The 16,388-nt window shown below is 47.7% G+C and overlaps 10 non-coding genes and 1 pseudogene across 10 annotated transcripts; all 11 read left to right on the top strand.

Moving 5' to 3' along the window:
- The first annotated feature begins 428 nt into the window (after window positions 1-428).
- Window positions 429-592, top strand: LOC143753328 (U1 spliceosomal RNA). The gene has a single exon (XR_013207695.1). It is a non-coding gene; the product is annotated as a U1 spliceosomal RNA (small nuclear RNA).
- Window positions 593-1,712: 1,120 nt separating this feature from the next.
- On the top strand, window positions 1,713-1,903 carry LOC143753199 (U2 spliceosomal RNA). Its single transcript, XR_013207618.1, has one exon. It is a non-coding gene; the product is annotated as a U2 spliceosomal RNA (small nuclear RNA).
- A 434-nt stretch (window positions 1,904-2,337) lies between these two features.
- LOC143753327 (U1 spliceosomal RNA) lies at window positions 2,338-2,501 on the top strand. The gene has a single exon (XR_013207694.1). It is a non-coding gene; the product is annotated as a U1 spliceosomal RNA (small nuclear RNA).
- Window positions 2,502-3,621: 1,120 nt separating this feature from the next.
- Window positions 3,622-3,812, top strand: LOC143753198 (U2 spliceosomal RNA). Its single transcript, XR_013207617.1, has one exon. It is a non-coding gene; the product is annotated as a U2 spliceosomal RNA (small nuclear RNA).
- A 434-nt stretch (window positions 3,813-4,246) lies between these two features.
- LOC143753326 (U1 spliceosomal RNA) lies at window positions 4,247-4,410 on the top strand. The gene has a single exon (XR_013207693.1). It is a non-coding gene; the product is annotated as a U1 spliceosomal RNA (small nuclear RNA).
- A 1,120-nt stretch (window positions 4,411-5,530) lies between these two features.
- LOC143753196 (U2 spliceosomal RNA) lies at window positions 5,531-5,721 on the top strand. Its single transcript, XR_013207615.1, has one exon. It is a non-coding gene; the product is annotated as a U2 spliceosomal RNA (small nuclear RNA).
- A 434-nt stretch (window positions 5,722-6,155) lies between these two features.
- On the top strand, window positions 6,156-6,319 carry LOC143753325 (U1 spliceosomal RNA). Its single transcript, XR_013207692.1, has one exon. It is a non-coding gene; the product is annotated as a U1 spliceosomal RNA (small nuclear RNA).
- Window positions 6,320-7,439: 1,120 nt separating this feature from the next.
- On the top strand, window positions 7,440-7,630 carry LOC143753195 (U2 spliceosomal RNA). The gene has a single exon (XR_013207614.1). It is a non-coding gene; the product is annotated as a U2 spliceosomal RNA (small nuclear RNA).
- A 434-nt stretch (window positions 7,631-8,064) lies between these two features.
- Window positions 8,065-8,228, top strand: LOC143753324 (U1 spliceosomal RNA). The gene has a single exon (XR_013207691.1). It is a non-coding gene; the product is annotated as a U1 spliceosomal RNA (small nuclear RNA).
- Window positions 8,229-14,820: 6,592 nt separating this feature from the next.
- Window positions 14,821-14,996, top strand: LOC143753269 (U2 spliceosomal RNA; annotated as a pseudogene).
- A 434-nt stretch (window positions 14,997-15,430) lies between these two features.
- LOC143753323 (U1 spliceosomal RNA) lies at window positions 15,431-15,594 on the top strand. The gene has a single exon (XR_013207690.1). It is a non-coding gene; the product is annotated as a U1 spliceosomal RNA (small nuclear RNA).
- The last annotated feature ends 794 nt before the right edge of the window (window positions 15,595-16,388 follow it).

Raw genomic sequence — 16,388 nt, 5'->3', positions numbered from 1 at the left:
GTGTTCAATGAAAGAGATGTTTTAGTCTTGTGTGGCAGCAGGTGTTAATGGAAGTAACGTATATTGCTGTGTATGGGTGCTTTAAAGGTGTTGTAGGTGATCATATGCTATACAGGTAATGGTGGTGTGAGAGGGAAAAAAAAACAACAACTCTGTTCTTATCTCGTTTAACATCTGATTCGTCCACTATCCGGTGACCGCGTATGAAATTGATTTTTGGCTCATGGATCCGGAGCATGAAAACAACATCATCCACAACAACAACAGCAAAAGAGCCCGACTCTGCAGGTTTTTGATGTCTCTCTCTTATCTCTTGGAGTTTTTACGAATGAGCTGATGAGTTGAATCAGGTGTGTGTTTGATTGTCCGACCGTTGGTGAGGATTGCGGAGAGGGACACGGTGCCTCTGACGGGAGGCCTGGGAATTCATACTTACCTGGCAGGGGAGACACCATGATCAGGAAGGTGGTTCACCCAGGGCGAGGCTCGGCCATTGCACTCCGGTTGTGCTGACCCCTGCGAATTCCCCAAATGTGGGAATCTCGACTGCATAATTTATGGTAGTGGGGGACTGCGTTCGCGCTCTCCCCTGGACACACTGGTTAAAAGAGCAGATTGTTCGAGTTCCTCTTCTTCTGGTAGTTAACGACCTAGGAAGTCCAGAGAATTGAACTGCAGTGGTTGATCGAGAGATGTAAAACTCTCAACCTAGGACCAGTCTGCAAAAGTAGGGCTGTTTTTTAGTTTATTTTTTTCATCATTCTTCAAATAATCTCCATTATTCAACCAGCGCTTTTATTGGCAGTAGTGGTCCTAGAAGCAAAGTTGTTCCGAATGAGGAGTTCTATCATGTGGTATGAATACCTTGTGCATGTGTGAAAAATCACCTGACATACAGTCGCCTATGGCCGTATTCATGTTGTTGTTTTTACTGTTTACAGCGCCACCAAGTGGCCAGTCGCCACATCCCTTTTCACCTGAGCACAGGCTGAGCCCGTGCACAGGTGTACCGACTTGGGTGTAATTGTCTCATTCCGTTGGAGAGTTATGGCCATTTAAGTAAAGCCCGCCTCGCCCACTCCCAACGTTTTGGCGTCCCGTCGCCAACGTGAATCGAAATTCCGACTTTTTTCCCCATCGCTGTCGGCAATCAGACTCCAGGGAATCTTTCTGCACCGGTTTGGGTCAGATCGGGCGAAAGACCTAGGACTAGTGTGCAAAAGTAGCTTTTTCACAAAATCCCAAATACCCGAAAATCTCCCCAGCGCAACCATCGAATCCGAGGCCTGCGTCTTGTTCGGCCCGAGCCAAGGATTCCGGTGATGTAAGACACTTGGGTCTGCGACGGACGGTTCAGGAGTTACGAGGCATTTCGTACTTCTGATCGCTGCAGCGCCACCTTGGGGCCGAGCCTTGGTGATGTTGTAGACCGGGCGGGTACTACCATCCCTCAAGAGTTTCAAGTCTCTACGACGTACGCTTTGGTCTGCCCGCTCACTTTTAGGGCAGAATGTTTGTTGGTCCAAAATCCCAGGTTGCACTCCAAAGTGTCGTGTTGTGCGCTCTGCTGTGATCCATTTTCGGTGTCAACAGTCAAGCTGAGCTTGTATTGCTGTGAGCTGAGCTTGTTTGTTGGCGACCTTTAGACCCTCTCGCCACGGCCCAGGTGGGCGTGGCCTTTGACGGCTCCCCCGCCTCTGCGTCATTGTGTCATCGCTTCTCGGCCTTTTGGCTAAGATCAAGTGTAGTATCTGTTCTTATCAGTTTAATATCTGATACGTGCCCTACCCGGGCACCATATATTAAATTGATTTTTGGAACTGGGAGATGGAAGAGGGGCTTGCTCCGTCCACTCCACGCATCGACCCGGTATTGCAGTACTTCTGGGAACGGTGCACCCCCAAAAACTGTGTTCAATGAAAGAGATGTTTTAGTCTTGTGTGGCAGCAGGTGTTAATGGAAGTAACGTATATTGCTGTGTATGGGTGCTTTAAAGGTGTTGTAGGTGATCATATGCTATACAGGTAATGGTGGTGTGAGAGGGAAAAAAAAACAACAACTCTGTTCTTATCTCGTTTAACATCTGATTCGTCCACTATCCGGTGACCGCGTATGAAATTGATTTTTGGCTCATGGATCCGGAGCATGAAAACAACATCATCCACAACAACAACAGCAAAAGAGCCCGACTCTGCAGGTTTTTGATGTCTCTCTCTTATCTCTTGGAGTTTTTACGAATGAGCTGATGAGTTGAATCAGGTGTGTGTTTGATTGTCCGACCGTTGGTGAGGATTGCGGAGAGGGACACGGTGCCTCTGACGGGAGGCCTGGGAATTCATACTTACCTGGCAGGGGAGACACCATGATCAGGAAGGTGGTTCACCCAGGGCGAGGCTCGGCCATTGCACTCCGGTTGTGCTGACCCCTGCGAATTCCCCAAATGTGGGAATCTCGACTGCATAATTTATGGTAGTGGGGGACTGCGTTCGCGCTCTCCCCTGGACACACTGGTTAAAAGAGCAGATTGTTCGAGTTCCTCTTCTTCTGGTAGTTAACGACCTAGGAAGTCCAGAGAATTGAACTGCAGTGGTTGATCGAGAGATGTAAAACTCTCAACCTAGGACCAGTCTGCAAAAGTAGGGCTGTTTTTTAGTTTATTTTTTTCATCATTCTTCAAATAATCTCCATTATTCAACCAGCGCTTTTATTGGCAGTAGTGGTCCTAGAAGCAAAGTTGTTCCGAATGAGGAGTTCTATCATGTGGTATGAATACCTTGTGCATGTGTGAAAAATCACCTGACATACAGTCGCCTATGGCCGTATTCATGTTGTTGTTTTTACTGTTTACAGCGCCACCAAGTGGCCAGTCGCCACATCCCTTTTCACCTGAGCACAGGCTGAGCCCGTGCACAGGTGTACCGACTTGGGTGTAATTGTCTCATTCCGTTGGAGAGTTATGGCCATTTAAGTAAAGCCCGCCTCGCCCACTCCCAACGTTTTGGCGTCCCGTCGCCAACGTGAATCGAAATTCCGACTTTTTTCCCCATCGCTGTCGGCAATCAGACTCCAGGGAATCTTTCTGCACCGGTTTGGGTCAGATCGGGCGAAAGACCTAGGACTAGTGTGCAAAAGTAGCTTTTTCACAAAATCCCAAATACCCGAAAATCTCGCCAGCGCAACCATCGAATCCGAGGCCTGCGTCTTGTTCGGCCCGAGCCAAGGATTCCGGTGATGTAAGACACTTGGGTCTGCGACGGACGGTTCAGGAGTTACGAGGCATTTCGTACTTCTGATCGCTGCAGCGCCACCTTGGGGCCGAGCCTTGGTGATGTTGTAGACCGGGCGGGTACTACCATCCCTCAAGAGTTTCAAGTCTCTACGACGTACGCTTTGGTCTGCCCGCTCACTTTTAGGGCAGAATGTTTGTTGGTCCAAAATCCCAGGTTGCACTCCAAAGTGTCGTGTTGTGCGCTCTGCTGTGATCCATTTTCGGTGTCAACAGTCAAGCTGAGCTTGTATTGCTGTGAGCTGAGCTTGTTTGTTGGCGACCTTTAGACCCTCTCGCCACGGCCCAGGTGGGCGTGGCCTTTGACGGCTCCCCCGCCTCTGCGTCATTGTGTCATCGCTTCTCGGCCTTTTGGCTAAGATCAAGTGTAGTATCTGTTCTTATCAGTTTAATATCTGATACGTGCCCTACCCGGGCACCATATATTAAATTGATTTTTGGAACTGGGAGATGGAAGAGGGGCTTGCTCCGTCCACTCCACGCATCGACCCGGTATTGCAGTACTTCTGGGAACGGTGCACCCCCAAAAACTGTGTTCAATGAAAGAGATGTTTTAGTCTTGTGTGGCAGCAGGTGTTAATGGAAGTAACGTATATTGCTGTGTATGGGTGCTTTAAAGGTGTTGTAGGTGATCATATGCTATACAGGTAATGGTGGTGTGAGAGGGAAAAAAAAACAATAACTCTGTTCTTATCTCGTTTAACATCTGATTCGTCCACTATCCGGTGACCGCGTATGAAATTGATTTTTGGCTCATGGATCCGGAGCATGAAAACAACATCATCCACAACAACAACAGCAAAAGAGCCCGACTCTGCAGGTTTTTGATGTCTCTCTCTTATCTCTTGGAGTTTTTACGAATGAGCTGATGAGTTGAATCAGGTGTGTGTTTGATTGTCCGACCGTTGGTGAGGATTGCGGAGAGGGACACGGTGCCTCTGACGGGAAGCCTGGGAATTCATACTTACCTGGCAGGGGAGACACCATGATCAGGAAGGTGGTTCACCCAGGGCGAGGCTCGGCCATTGCACTCCGGTTGTGCTGACCCCTGCGAATTCCCCAAATGTGGGAATCTCGACTGCATAATTTATGGTAGTGGGGGACTGCGTTCGCGCTCTCCCCTGGACAAACTGGTTAAAAGAGCAGATTGTTCGAGTTCCTCTTCTTCTGGTAGTTAACGACCTAGGAAGTCCAGAGAATTGAACTGCAGTGGTTGATCGAGAGATGTAAAACTCTCAACCTAGGACCAGTCTGCAAAAGTAGGGCTGTTTTTTAGTTTATTTTTTTCATCATTCTTCAAATAATCTCCATTATTCAACCAGCGCTTTTATTGGCAGTAGTGGTCCTAGAAGCAAAGTTGTTCCGAATGAGGAGTTCTATCATGTGGTATGAATACCTTGTGCATGTGTGAAAAATCACCTGACATACAGTCGCCTATGGCCGTATTCATGTTGTTGTTTTTACTGTTTACAGCGCCACCAAGTGGCCAGTCGCCACATCCCTTTTCACCTGAGCACAGGCTGAGCCCGTGCACAGGTGTACCGACTTGGGTGTAATTGTCTCATTCCGTTGGAGAGTTATGGCCATTTAAGTAAAGCCCGCCTCGCCCACTCCCAACGTTTTGGCGTCCCGTCGCCAACGTGAATCGAAATTCCGACTTTTTTCCCCATCGCTGTCGGCAATCAGACTCCAGGGAATCTTTCTGCACCGGTTTGGGTCAGATCGGGCGAAAGACCTAGGACTAGTGTGCAAAAGTAGCTTTTTCACAAAATCCCAAATACCCGAAAATCTCGCCAGCGCAACCATCGAATCCGAGGCCTGCGTCTTGTTCGGCCCGAGCCAAGGATTCCGGTGATGTAAGACACTTGGGTCTGCGACGGACGGTTCAGGAGTTACGAGGCATTTCGTACTTCTGATCGCTGCAGCGCCACCTTGGGGCCGAGCCTTGGTGATGTTGTAGACCGGGCGGGTACTACCATCCCTCAAGAGTTTCAAGTCTCTACGACGTACGCTTTGGTCTGCCCGCTCACTTTTAGGGCAGAATGTTTGTTGGTCCAAAATCCCAGGTTGCACTCCAAAGTGTCGTGTTGTGCGCTCTGCTGTGATCCATTTTCGGTGTCAACAGTCAAGCTGAGCTTGTATTGCTGTGAGCTGAGCTTGTTTGTTGGCGACCTTTAGACCCTCTCGCCACGGCCCAGGTGGGCGTGGCCTTTGACGGCTCCCCCGCCTCTGCGTCATTGTGTCATCGCTTCTCGGCCTTTTGGCTAAGATCAAGTGTAGTATCTGTTCTTATCAGTTTAATATCTGATACGTGCCCTACCCGGGCACCATATATTAAATTGATTTTTGGAACTGGGAGATGGAAGAGGGGCTTGCTCCGTCCACTCCACGCATCGACCCGGTATTGCAGTACTTCTGGGAACGGTGCACCCCCAAAAACTGTGTTCAATGAAAGAGATGTTTTAGTCTTGTGTGGCAGCAGGTGTTAATGGAAGTAACGTATATTGCTGTGTATGGGTGCTTTAAAGGTGTTGTAGGTTATCATATGCTATACAGGTAATGGTGGTGTGAGAGGGAAAAAAAAACAACAACTCTGTTCTTATCTCGTTTAACATCTGATTCGTCCACTATCCGGTGACCGCGTATGAAATTGATTTTTGGCTCATGGATCCGGAGCATGAAAACAACATCATCCACAACAACAACAGCAAAAGAGCCCGACTCTGCAGGTTTTTGATGTCTCTCTCTTATCTCTTGGAGTTTTTACGAATGAGCTGATGAGTTGAATCAGGTGTGTGTTTGATTGTCCGACCGTTGGTGAGGATTGCGGAGAGGGACACGGTTCCTCTGACGGGAGGCCTGGGAATTCATACTTACCTGGCAGGGGAGACACCATGATCAGGAAGGTGGTTCACCCAGGGCGAGGCTCGGCCATTGCACTCCGGTTGTGCTGACCCCTGCGAATTCCCCAAATGTGGGAATCTCGACTGCATAATTTATGGTAGTGGGGGACTGCGTTCGCGCTCTCCCCTGGACACACTGGTTAAAAGAGCAGATTGTTCGAGTTCCTCTTCTTCTGGTAGTTAACGACCTAGGAAGTCCAGAGAATTGAACTGCAGTGGTTGATCGAGAGATGTAAAACTCTCAACCTAGGACCAGTCTGCAAAAGTAGGGCTGTTTTTTAGTTTATTTTTTTCATCATTCTTCAAATAATCTCCATTATTCAACCAGCGCTTTTATTGGCAGTAGTGGTCCTAGAAGCAAAGTTGTTCCGAATGAGGAGTTCTATCATGTGGTATGAATACCTTGTGCATGTGTGAAAAATCACCTGACATACAGTCGCCTATGGCCGTATTCATGTTGTTGTTTTTACTGTTTACAGCGCCACCAAGTGGCCAGTCGCCACATCCCTTTTCACCTGAGCACAGGCTGAGCCCGTGCACAGGTGTACCGACTTGGGTGTAATTGTCTCATTCCGTTGGAGAGTTATGGCCATTTAAGTAAAGCCCGCCTCGCCCACTCCCAACGTTTTGGCGTCCCGTCGCCAACGTGAATCGAAATTCCGACTTTTTTCCCCATCGCTGTCGGCAATCAGACTCCAGGGAATCTTTCTGCACCGGTTTGGGTCAGATCGGGCGAAAGACCTAGGACTAGTGTGCAAAAGTAGCTTTTTCACAAAATCCCAAATACCCGAAAATCTCGCCAGCGCAACCATCGAATCCGAGGCCTGCGTCTTGTTCGGCCCGAGCCAAGGATTCCGGTGATGTAAGACACTTGGGTCTGCGACGGACGGTTCAGGAGTTACGAGGCATTTCGTACTTCTGATCGCTGCAGCGCCACCTTGGGGCCGAGCCTTGGTGATGTTGTAGACCGGGCGGGTACTACCATCCCTCAAGAGTTTCAAGTCTCTACGACGTACGCTTTGGTCTGCCCGCTCACTTTTAGGGCAGAATGTTTGTTGGTCCAAAATCCCAGGTTGCACTCCAAAGTGTCGTGTTGTGCGCTCTGCTGTGATCCATTTTCGGTGTCAACAGTCAAGCTGAGCTTGTATTGCTGTGAGCTGAGCTTGTTTGTTGGCGACCTTTAGACCCTCTCGCCACGGCCCAGGTGGGCGTGGCCTTTGACGGCTCCCCCGCCTCTGCGTCATTGTGTCATCGCTTCTCGGCCTTTTGGCTAAGATCAAGTGTAGTATCTGTTCTTATCAGTTTAATATCTGATACGTGCCCTACCCGGGCACCATATATTAAATTGATTTTTGGAACTGGGAGATGGAAGAGGGGCTTGCTCCGTCCACTCCACGCATCGACCCGGTATTGCAGTACTTCTGGGAACGGTGCACCCCCAAAAACTGTGTTCAATGAAAGAGATGTTTTAGTCTTGTGTGGCAGCAGGTGTTAATGGAAGTAACGTATATTGCTGTGTATGGGTGCTTTAAAGGTGTTGTAGGTTATCATATGCTATACAGGTAATGGTGGTGTGAGAGGGAAAAAAAAACAACAACTCTGTTCTTATCTCGTTTAACATCTGATTCGTCCACTATCCGGTGACCGCGTATGAAATTGATTTTTGGCTCATGGATCCGGAGCATGAAAACAACATCATCCACAACAACAACAGCAAAAGAGCCCGACTCTGCAGGTTTTTGATGTCTCTCTCTTATCTCTTGGAGTTTTTACGAATGAGCTGATGAGTTGAATCAGGTGTGTGTTTGATTGTCCGACCGTTGGTGAGGATTGCGGAGAGGGACACGGTTCCTCTGACGGGAGGCCTGGGAATTCATACTTACCTGGCAGGGGAGACACCATGATCAGGAAGGTGGTTCACCCAGGGCGAGGCTCGGCCATTGCACTCCGGTTGTGCTGACCCCTGCGAATTCCCCAAATGTGGGAATCTCGACTGCATAATTTATGGTAGTGGGGGACTGCGTTCGCGCTCTCCCCTGGACACACTGGTTAAAAGAGCAGATTGTTCGAGTTCCTCTTCTTCTGGTAGTTAACGACCTAGGAAGTCCAGAGAATTGAACTGCAGTGGTTGATCGAGAGATGTAAAACTCTCAACCTAGGACCAGTCTGCAAAAGTAGGGCTGTTTTTTAGTTTATTTTTTTCATCATTCTTCAAATAATCTCCATTATTCAACCAGCGCTTTTATTGGCAGTAGTGGTCCTAGAAGCAAAGTTGTTCCGAATGAGGAGTTCTATCATGTGGTATGAATACCTTGTGCATGTGTGAAAAATCACCTGACATACAGTCGCCTATGGCCGTATTCATGTTGTTGTTTTTACTGTTTACAGCGCCACCAAGTGGCCAGTCGCCACATCCCTTTTCACCTGAGCACAGGCTGAGCCCGTGCACAGGTGTACCGACTTGGGTGTAATTGTCTCATTCCGTTGGAGAGTTATGGCCATTTAAGTAAAGCCCGCCTCGCCCACTCCCAACGTTTTGGCGTCCCGTCGCCAACGTGAATCGAAATTCCGACTTTTTTCCCCATCGCTGTCGGCAATCAGACTCCAGGGAATCTTTCTGCACCGGTTTGGGTCAGATCGGGCGAAAGACCTAGGACTAGTGTGCAAAAGTAGCTTTTTCACAAAATCCCAAATACCCGAAAATCTCGCCAGCGCAACCATCGAATCCGAGGCCTGCGTCTTGTTCGGCCCGAGCCAAGGATTCCGGTGATGTAAGACACTTGGGTCTGCGACGGACGGTTCAGGAGTTACGAGGCATTTCGTACTTCTGATCGCTGCAGCGCCACCTTGGGGCCGAGCCTTGGTGATGTTGTAGACCGGGCGGGTACTACCATCCCTCAAGAGTTTCAAGTCTCTACGACGTACGCTTTGGTCTGCCCGCTCACTTTTAGGGCAGAATGTTTGTTGGTCCAAAATCCCAGGTTGCACTCCAAAGTGTCGTGTTGTGCGCTCTGCTGTGATCCATTTTCGGTGTCAACAGTCAAGCTGAGCTTGTATTGCTGTGAGCTGAGCTTGTTTGTTGGCGACCTTTAGACCCTCTCGCCACGGCCCAGGTGGGCGTGGCCTTTGACGGCTCCCCCGCCTCTGCGTCATTGTGTCATCGCTTCTCGGCCTTTTGGCTAAGATCAAGTGTCTGGTCCTAGGGTAGAGACAGCGATCGCCTCTTGGAGGTTTTTCCGGCTTGGGTCCTTCAGTGACTTGAGCCCCAAACTTTTGAGAGGTACATTGATCCAGCTGCTTTTATTCCGGTTCTGTTTTAAGGTAAGACCTTTTTATCTATTTATTTATTATTTATTTATTTATTGTTTTTTAAAGTTTTAGGCTGTTGGTGTCTCCACCATGTCGGCTGCCCGTGCCGGCATGAGGAGGCACCACAGCGTGCGTTTTTTATTCAAAGAAGTTGAGGGGAAGCTCCTGGGGATGTCACGTCTTGACTTCTCCAGGAAGCTGATCCAAAAAACTCTAAATTTTAAACCTGATGATCTGAATTGCATCGTGACTCTGCCCCTGAACAAAGGATTTGATGTTAGTTTTAGAGCGGTTTCCCACCTGAATGATTTCTGGCACAGATTTGAAGTAGCTAAATCCCAGCTGTCCATGTTTACTGTTGAAAAGCTCTCTGACAACACACTTAAAACTGTGATTGTTAGAATGTTTAATGAGACAGTGACTGGGGAGGACATTTGTGTCTGGCTGGGCAGATTTTGCACAGTTCGAAGCCAGCCAGTCAAGGTTTTAGATGAGGATGGTATTTGGACATGCTCCTGGCGAATTCCCATTAAACAATGGGAAGACGCTGGGGGCTACCAGGGCCTGAAGCATCTGCCTTCTATGATTGTGTTGGGTGAGAACAGAGGCTACATTCACTACCAGGGTATGCCCAAATTATGTAGAAAATGTGGAAAGTTTGGGCACTTAGCTGAAGCATGCCAGGAAATGATATGTGGGAAATGCAGAGAAATTGGTCATACTTTTGAAGAGTGTACCAATGGCAGGCGGTGCAACCTCTGTGGGGAGTCATCCCATCTCTACAGAGATTGCCCTAAAAGTTTTGCCAACAAACTGAAAGGCAACAAAATGGCCGCCCCACATGTGGAACAAACAAAAGAGCAAAGGAAGGAGGAGGCGGTCCCTGAGGTTTTGGCGGGAAATTCTATTTCCCAGCCAGCCTCAGGGAGTGGGCAGGAGGAAGGAAGTGGGGCGGCCACAGGGGCGGAGTCAAGTTTTAACAGCGAACAGAGTGAGGAAGCCGTTCCCCAACAAGAGAGAAGTGAAAACAAAATGGAGGAGGAGGAGGAGGATGCAACGGCTTCCTCACTCTACACCGTATCGGAGGTTAGTGTGGTGGATAGTGGGGGTGAATCCGAGGGTTCACTCCCCAATGCTCAGGTGCAAAAAAGGTCTGCGAGATCTCCTCTGCTTCAAACAGAGGAGAAAAGGCTGCGGGCATCGCATCGGCTAGATAGTTCCTCTTCGTTAGATCTAGACCGTATGTGGCCCGCAGAATCTCCCAATGAAGTCTCCTTTTTGCACGTTAAGCTTAGAACATCGTCACCGAAGGAGCCACAAGAGGTTCTCTCTGTGGACTCTGAGGCGGCGAGCATTTGCCCTCCTGATCCCAGTTTTTCTGGGGAAAAGGAGAAGCAAGTGCTACATGACATAACATGATTTTAATGTAACTTTCTGCAGTCTTTTGGTTTTATCCTTCTATTAATGCTTGTATTTTTAACCATACTGCTCATGGCCCTCACTATCTCTACAATCAATGTGAGAAGTGTGAGGTCTACTTTGCGAGCACAGAGTGTGTTATCCTTTTTAAAAACTTTTAAGTCAGATGTGTTTTTATTGCAAGAATGTGGTTTGCCCTTTTTAACAAATTACAGGAAGTGGGAGGAGATTTGGACCCCAGGATTTTCCATTTGGAGTGGGTCCAATTTTAACAAAAATGACGGTGTTGCTATTTTAATAAAAAATCCCAACCTTTTGGTGAAGGGCAGCACTGTGGTGAGGGACGGGCGGGCAATTTTAGCAAATCTGACTTTTTTAGGTAAGGATCTTAACATTTTAAATATGTATGGTTTTACTGAAAAAAATAACAGGTATGAGCTTTTAGAAGACTTGCAACCCCACATGCTAGGCAGGGCTCCCCTAGTGGTAGCAGGGGATTTTAATTGTGTATTATCAAAAAAGGACAGAAGGAGGGTAGGAGAGGATTTTAAGGTCGACAAGACATCGGTTTTATTACAAAATATAGTCAAAGATTTTAAGTTAGTTGACTGTTTTAAAACAATGCATCAAAGAGAGGAAGGCTTCACCTGGTTCAGTGGTGACGGTGCCAGAGCCTCTCGAATTGACTATATTTTTACCAGGGACCTCCCGCCGACCGATGCTACATTGACCCCCCTCTTTTTTTCCGACCATATGATGCTGTCTTGCACTCTTTCACTCCCCACGGGTGTGACTGCAGGGAGAGGGCTGTGGAAGCTGAACTGTTCCCTATTAGAGGACGAGGAACTGGTTAGTGAGTATAGGGAGCAGTTCAGCCAATGGCAGACCCTCCAGGACTTTTACGACTCACGTGCACAGTGGTGGGAGATGGTGAAACAAAGGACAGGACGGTTTTTTAAACAAATTGGAAAGGAAAAAAAGAATAAAGAAAAAAGACGCATGATGGGGTTGCAAAAAAGACTGCAGAGATATTTTAACCTTTTAAACAATGGATTGGATTTTACAAATGAAATAAAAGAAGTAAAGAAAGAAATGTCAGATCTGTCTGAAACAAAGAGCAAAGGTGTCATTTTAAGATGTAGAGAAAGGGAGTTAGAGGAAGGAGAGAAGTGTACCAGGTATTTTTTTAAAAAGACAATAGCTCGGGGAGGGTCGATCAATATTTTAAAAACTTTTAGAGGGGGGGAAGTAAATACAACTGACCTGATTTTAGGGGAAATTGAAAGTTTTTACAGTAATTTATACGGCACTAAAGAGGTACACAATGGCATCTTAGAGGAAGTTTTAGGGTTTTTAGATAAAAAAGTTAAGAGTCCAGATGTGCTTTTATCCCAGGATTTTAATCTTTTAGAATTGGAAAAAGCTTTAAAGGGTTTTAAGAAGGGGAAGTCCCCGGGCATGGACGGACTCCCCTTTGAGTTTTATCTGACTTTCTGGGACATTTTAGCACATGACTTACTTACAGTTTTTAAAGAATTTGAGACTCTTGACAGACTTCCAGACAGCTTTAGAGTAGGGATAGTTACATTACTGTACAAAAAAGGAGACAAGACTGACTTGAGAAACTGGCGACCAATCACTCTTTTAAATTATGATTGTAAACTTTTTAGTAAGATTTTAGCTACACGCATGTCGACTGTTTTAGAGGACGTAATCCACCTGGATCAAGCTTGCGCTGTGCCCGGCAGGAAGATCACGGACAGCCTGGTACTGATCAGAGACGCCATCTGTTATGCGAGAGACAGAAACATTAGACTTGTAGTCCTAAATTTAGACTTTGAAAAAGCTTTTGATCGGGTCTCGCACCAGTACCTCCTTCAGGTACTGCAAAAAATGGGGTTTCCAGAGAGGTTTATAGCTTGGGTGGGACTGCTGTATGAGGGCTTAAGCAGCAAATTTCTTGCAAATGGGCATCTTTCCAAAGCTGTAAATATCCACACCGGTGTCCGTCAGGGGTGTCCTTTATCTCCCCTTCTGTATGTGGCTTGTATTGAGCCACTGGCACAGATCTTGAGAAGGGATAAATGGATTAAAGGACTAGATATCCCAGGAACTGGTGGACTGACGGCGACCTGCGTTTTATATATGGATGACGTGACCCTTTTAGCGACTGACTTTTTATCAGTACGAAGAGCAATGGACTTGACTGACTGGTACGGTCGGGCCTCGGGCGCCAAGCTTAACAGGAGTAAGTCCGAGGCCCTGCTCTTCGGGCCGTGGGGCGACGTGGACACAGGAGGACTAGATTTGGATTTTAAAGAAAAGGATTTGAAAATTTTAGGAGTAAAATTTGACAGGGAGGGTGGAGGACCAGGAAACTGGACTGACATGTTAGGGAAAGTCAGACAAAGACTGGGCTTTTGGGGACTAAGACAACTGACGTTAGAAGGCAAGATTTTAATTTTTAAAGCAGTGATTTTACCACTAATTTTACTTGTCTGTTCTGTTTTTAGTCCCCCAAGACGATTCCTGGCCAAGTTGGAGAGGGCGGTATTTTATTTCCTGTGGGGGTCCAAGTGGGAACGAATCAAGAGGGAGGTGGTTAAAAAGAAAAAAGAGAATGGCGGGAAAGGCCTCCCAGACCCCCACCTGTTTTTAGGCAGCCGCTTTGCCGCCCTCCATATCCAGTATGCACTGACCCCATCCAGAGAACACAAGACAGCAGCCATGACCCGATTCTGGATGGGGTCATACCTAAGAAGTTTGAAAATTTTACCCATTGATCTTAAAAGTCCAGTGTCTTTTAATTTGTCAAAAGAGCATAGTTTTATTAAGAATTTTTTAAAGAAATATCTTTTAGAAACAAATGATGCCACTGTTTTAACTAATCACAAGTCTCTCGTCTCTCTTGTGCAGGATCGAGAATCGGTGAGTCCAGTTCCAGGCCTCACACTAGGTGAGGCCAAAGACGTTTGGAGGAACGCAGCCCACCCAGCTCTCCAGAACAGGCTTAAGGACCTGTCGTGGATGGTGGCTCATGAGATCCTCCCGGTCAGGGCGGTCATGCACTCCAGAGGCATGGCCAAAAACTCCACCTGCCCACGGTCCGGATGTGGTTCCCCGGAGACCGTTCAACATCTGCTCTGGGAGTGCGGCGCTGCGCGGGACCTGTGGGCCAAGACAGGCCCCCTGTTTTTCCCGTGCCTGCCAGCGGGTGGGGCTCAGGTGGACTATAAGCTCGCCATCCTGGGGGTGGGTCAGGGCTTGAAGGAGTTGACACCACCAACGTTTGCCTCGCTCTGGCTCACCCTCAACCACATCAAGGATGCCATCTGGGTCACCAGAAACCTGCTGGTGGGGAAACGCGTGACGGTCCCCCTCCACGCGTGCGAGCAGAGGATAACATCAACGCTGCAGGGTGGGCCGCACGTCGTTATTCGGATGGGGGGGCCGAGGTCACACGGAGAAGGTCCCGGCCGCCACCGTACCTGGCCGCCCGTAGATGCACCCTCACCACTCTGGCTACGGGAACAGCGGGCCAGCGGGCCGGAGGAGAGGGGATCTCCGCTGGGCACTGGAAGCGAGGAGTCTGGGGCCTGTTCTGGAGACCTGGAGTGAATGGACATTCTTGATAGGGACTCACCCTCGATCCTGTACAAGAGATGTTTTATTTGGCATATTTTATTGTTTTATTGTTTTATATTTGCATTCCTATTTTATTTTAATCCATTTTACCTTTACTTTAAAACAACACACAACATACATGGACTTTTACACAACACATCAACATAACTGATTTTTAACTGTAACTTATGTCCTTTTTGTTGTTTTAAGATATGTGCAAAAATGTGATTTTATAAGGAAAAAATGGATATTGAAAGAATGGAATGAAACAATGTGACAATAAACTTTTTTCGAAAGAAAAATCTGTTCTTATCAGTTTAATATCTGATACGTGCCCTACCCGGGCACCATATATTAAATTGATTTTTGGAACTGGGAGATGGAAGAGGGGCTTGCTCCGTCCACTCCACGCATCGACCCGGTATTGCAGTACTTCTGGGAACGGTGCACCCCCAAAAACTGTGTTCAATGAAAGAGATGTTTTAGTCTTGTGTGGCAGCAGGTGTTAATGGAAGTAACGTATATTGCTGTGTATGGGTGCTTTAAAGGTGTTGTAGGTGATCATATGCTATACAGGTAATGGTGGTGTGAGAGGGAAAAAAAAACAACAACTCTGTTCTTATCTCGTTTAACATCTGATTCGTACACTATCCGGTGACCGCGTATGAAATTGATTTTTGGCTCATGGATCCGGAGCATGAAAACAACATCATCCACAACAACAACAGCAAAAGAGCCCGACTCTGCAGGTTTTTGATGTCTCTCTCTTATCTCTTGGAGTTTTTACGAATGAGCTGATGAGTTGAATCAGGTGTGTGTTTGATTGTCCGACCGTTGGTGAGGATTGCGGAGAGGGACACGGTTCCTCTGACGGGAGGCCTGGGAATTCATACTTACCTGGCAGGGGAGACACCATGATCAGGAAGGTGGTTCACCCAGGGCGAGGCTCGGCCATTGCACTCCGGTTGTGCTGACCCCTGCGAATTCCCCAAATGTGGGAATCTCGACTGCATAATTTATGGTAGTGGGGGACTGCGTTCGCGCTCTCCCCTGGACACACTGGTTAAAAGAGCAGATTGTTCGAGTTCCTCTTCTTCTGGTAGTTAACGACCTAGGAAGTCCAGAGAATTGAACTGCAGTGGTTGATCGAGAGATGTAAAACTCTCAACCTAGGACCAGTCTGCAAAAGTAGGGCTGTTTTTTAGTTTATTTTTTTCATCATTCTTCAAATAATCTCCATTATTCAACCAGCGCTTTTATTGGCAGTAGTGGTCCTAGAAGCAAAGTTGTTCCGAATGAGGAGTTCTATCATGTGGTATGAATACCTTGTGCATGTGTGAAAAATCACCTGACATACAGTCGCCTATGGCCGTATTCATGTTGTTGTTTTTACTGTTTACAGCGCCACCAAGTGGCCAGTCGCCACATCCCTTTTCACCTGAGCACAGGCTGAGCCCGTGCACAGGTGTACCGACTTGGGTGTAATTGTCTCATTCCGTTGGAGAGTTATGGCCATTTAAGTAAAGCCCGCCTCGCCCACTCCCAACGTTTTGGCGTCCCGTCGCCAACGTGAATCGAAATTCCGACTTTTTTCCCCATCGCTGTCGGCAATCAGACTCCAGGGAATCTTTCTGCACCGGTTTGGGTCAGATCGGGCGAAAGACCTAGGACTAGTGTGCAAAAGTAGCTTTTTCACAAAATCCCAAATACCCGAAAATCTCGCCAGCGCAACCATCGAATCCGAGGCCTGCGTCTTGTTCGGCCCGAGCCAAGGATTCCGGTGATGTAAGACACTTGGGTCTGCGACGGACGGTTCAGGAGTTACGAGGCATTTCGTACTTCTGATC

Source organism: Siphateles boraxobius, unplaced genomic scaffold (genome assembly GCF_051911475.1).
Source record: "Siphateles boraxobius isolate OS27281-9 unplaced genomic scaffold, OSU_SipBor_1 275, whole genome shotgun sequence".
NCBI lineage: Eukaryota > Metazoa > Chordata > Actinopteri > Cypriniformes > Leuciscidae > Siphateles > Siphateles boraxobius.
This window is presented reverse-complemented; position numbering and strand designations above follow the sequence as displayed.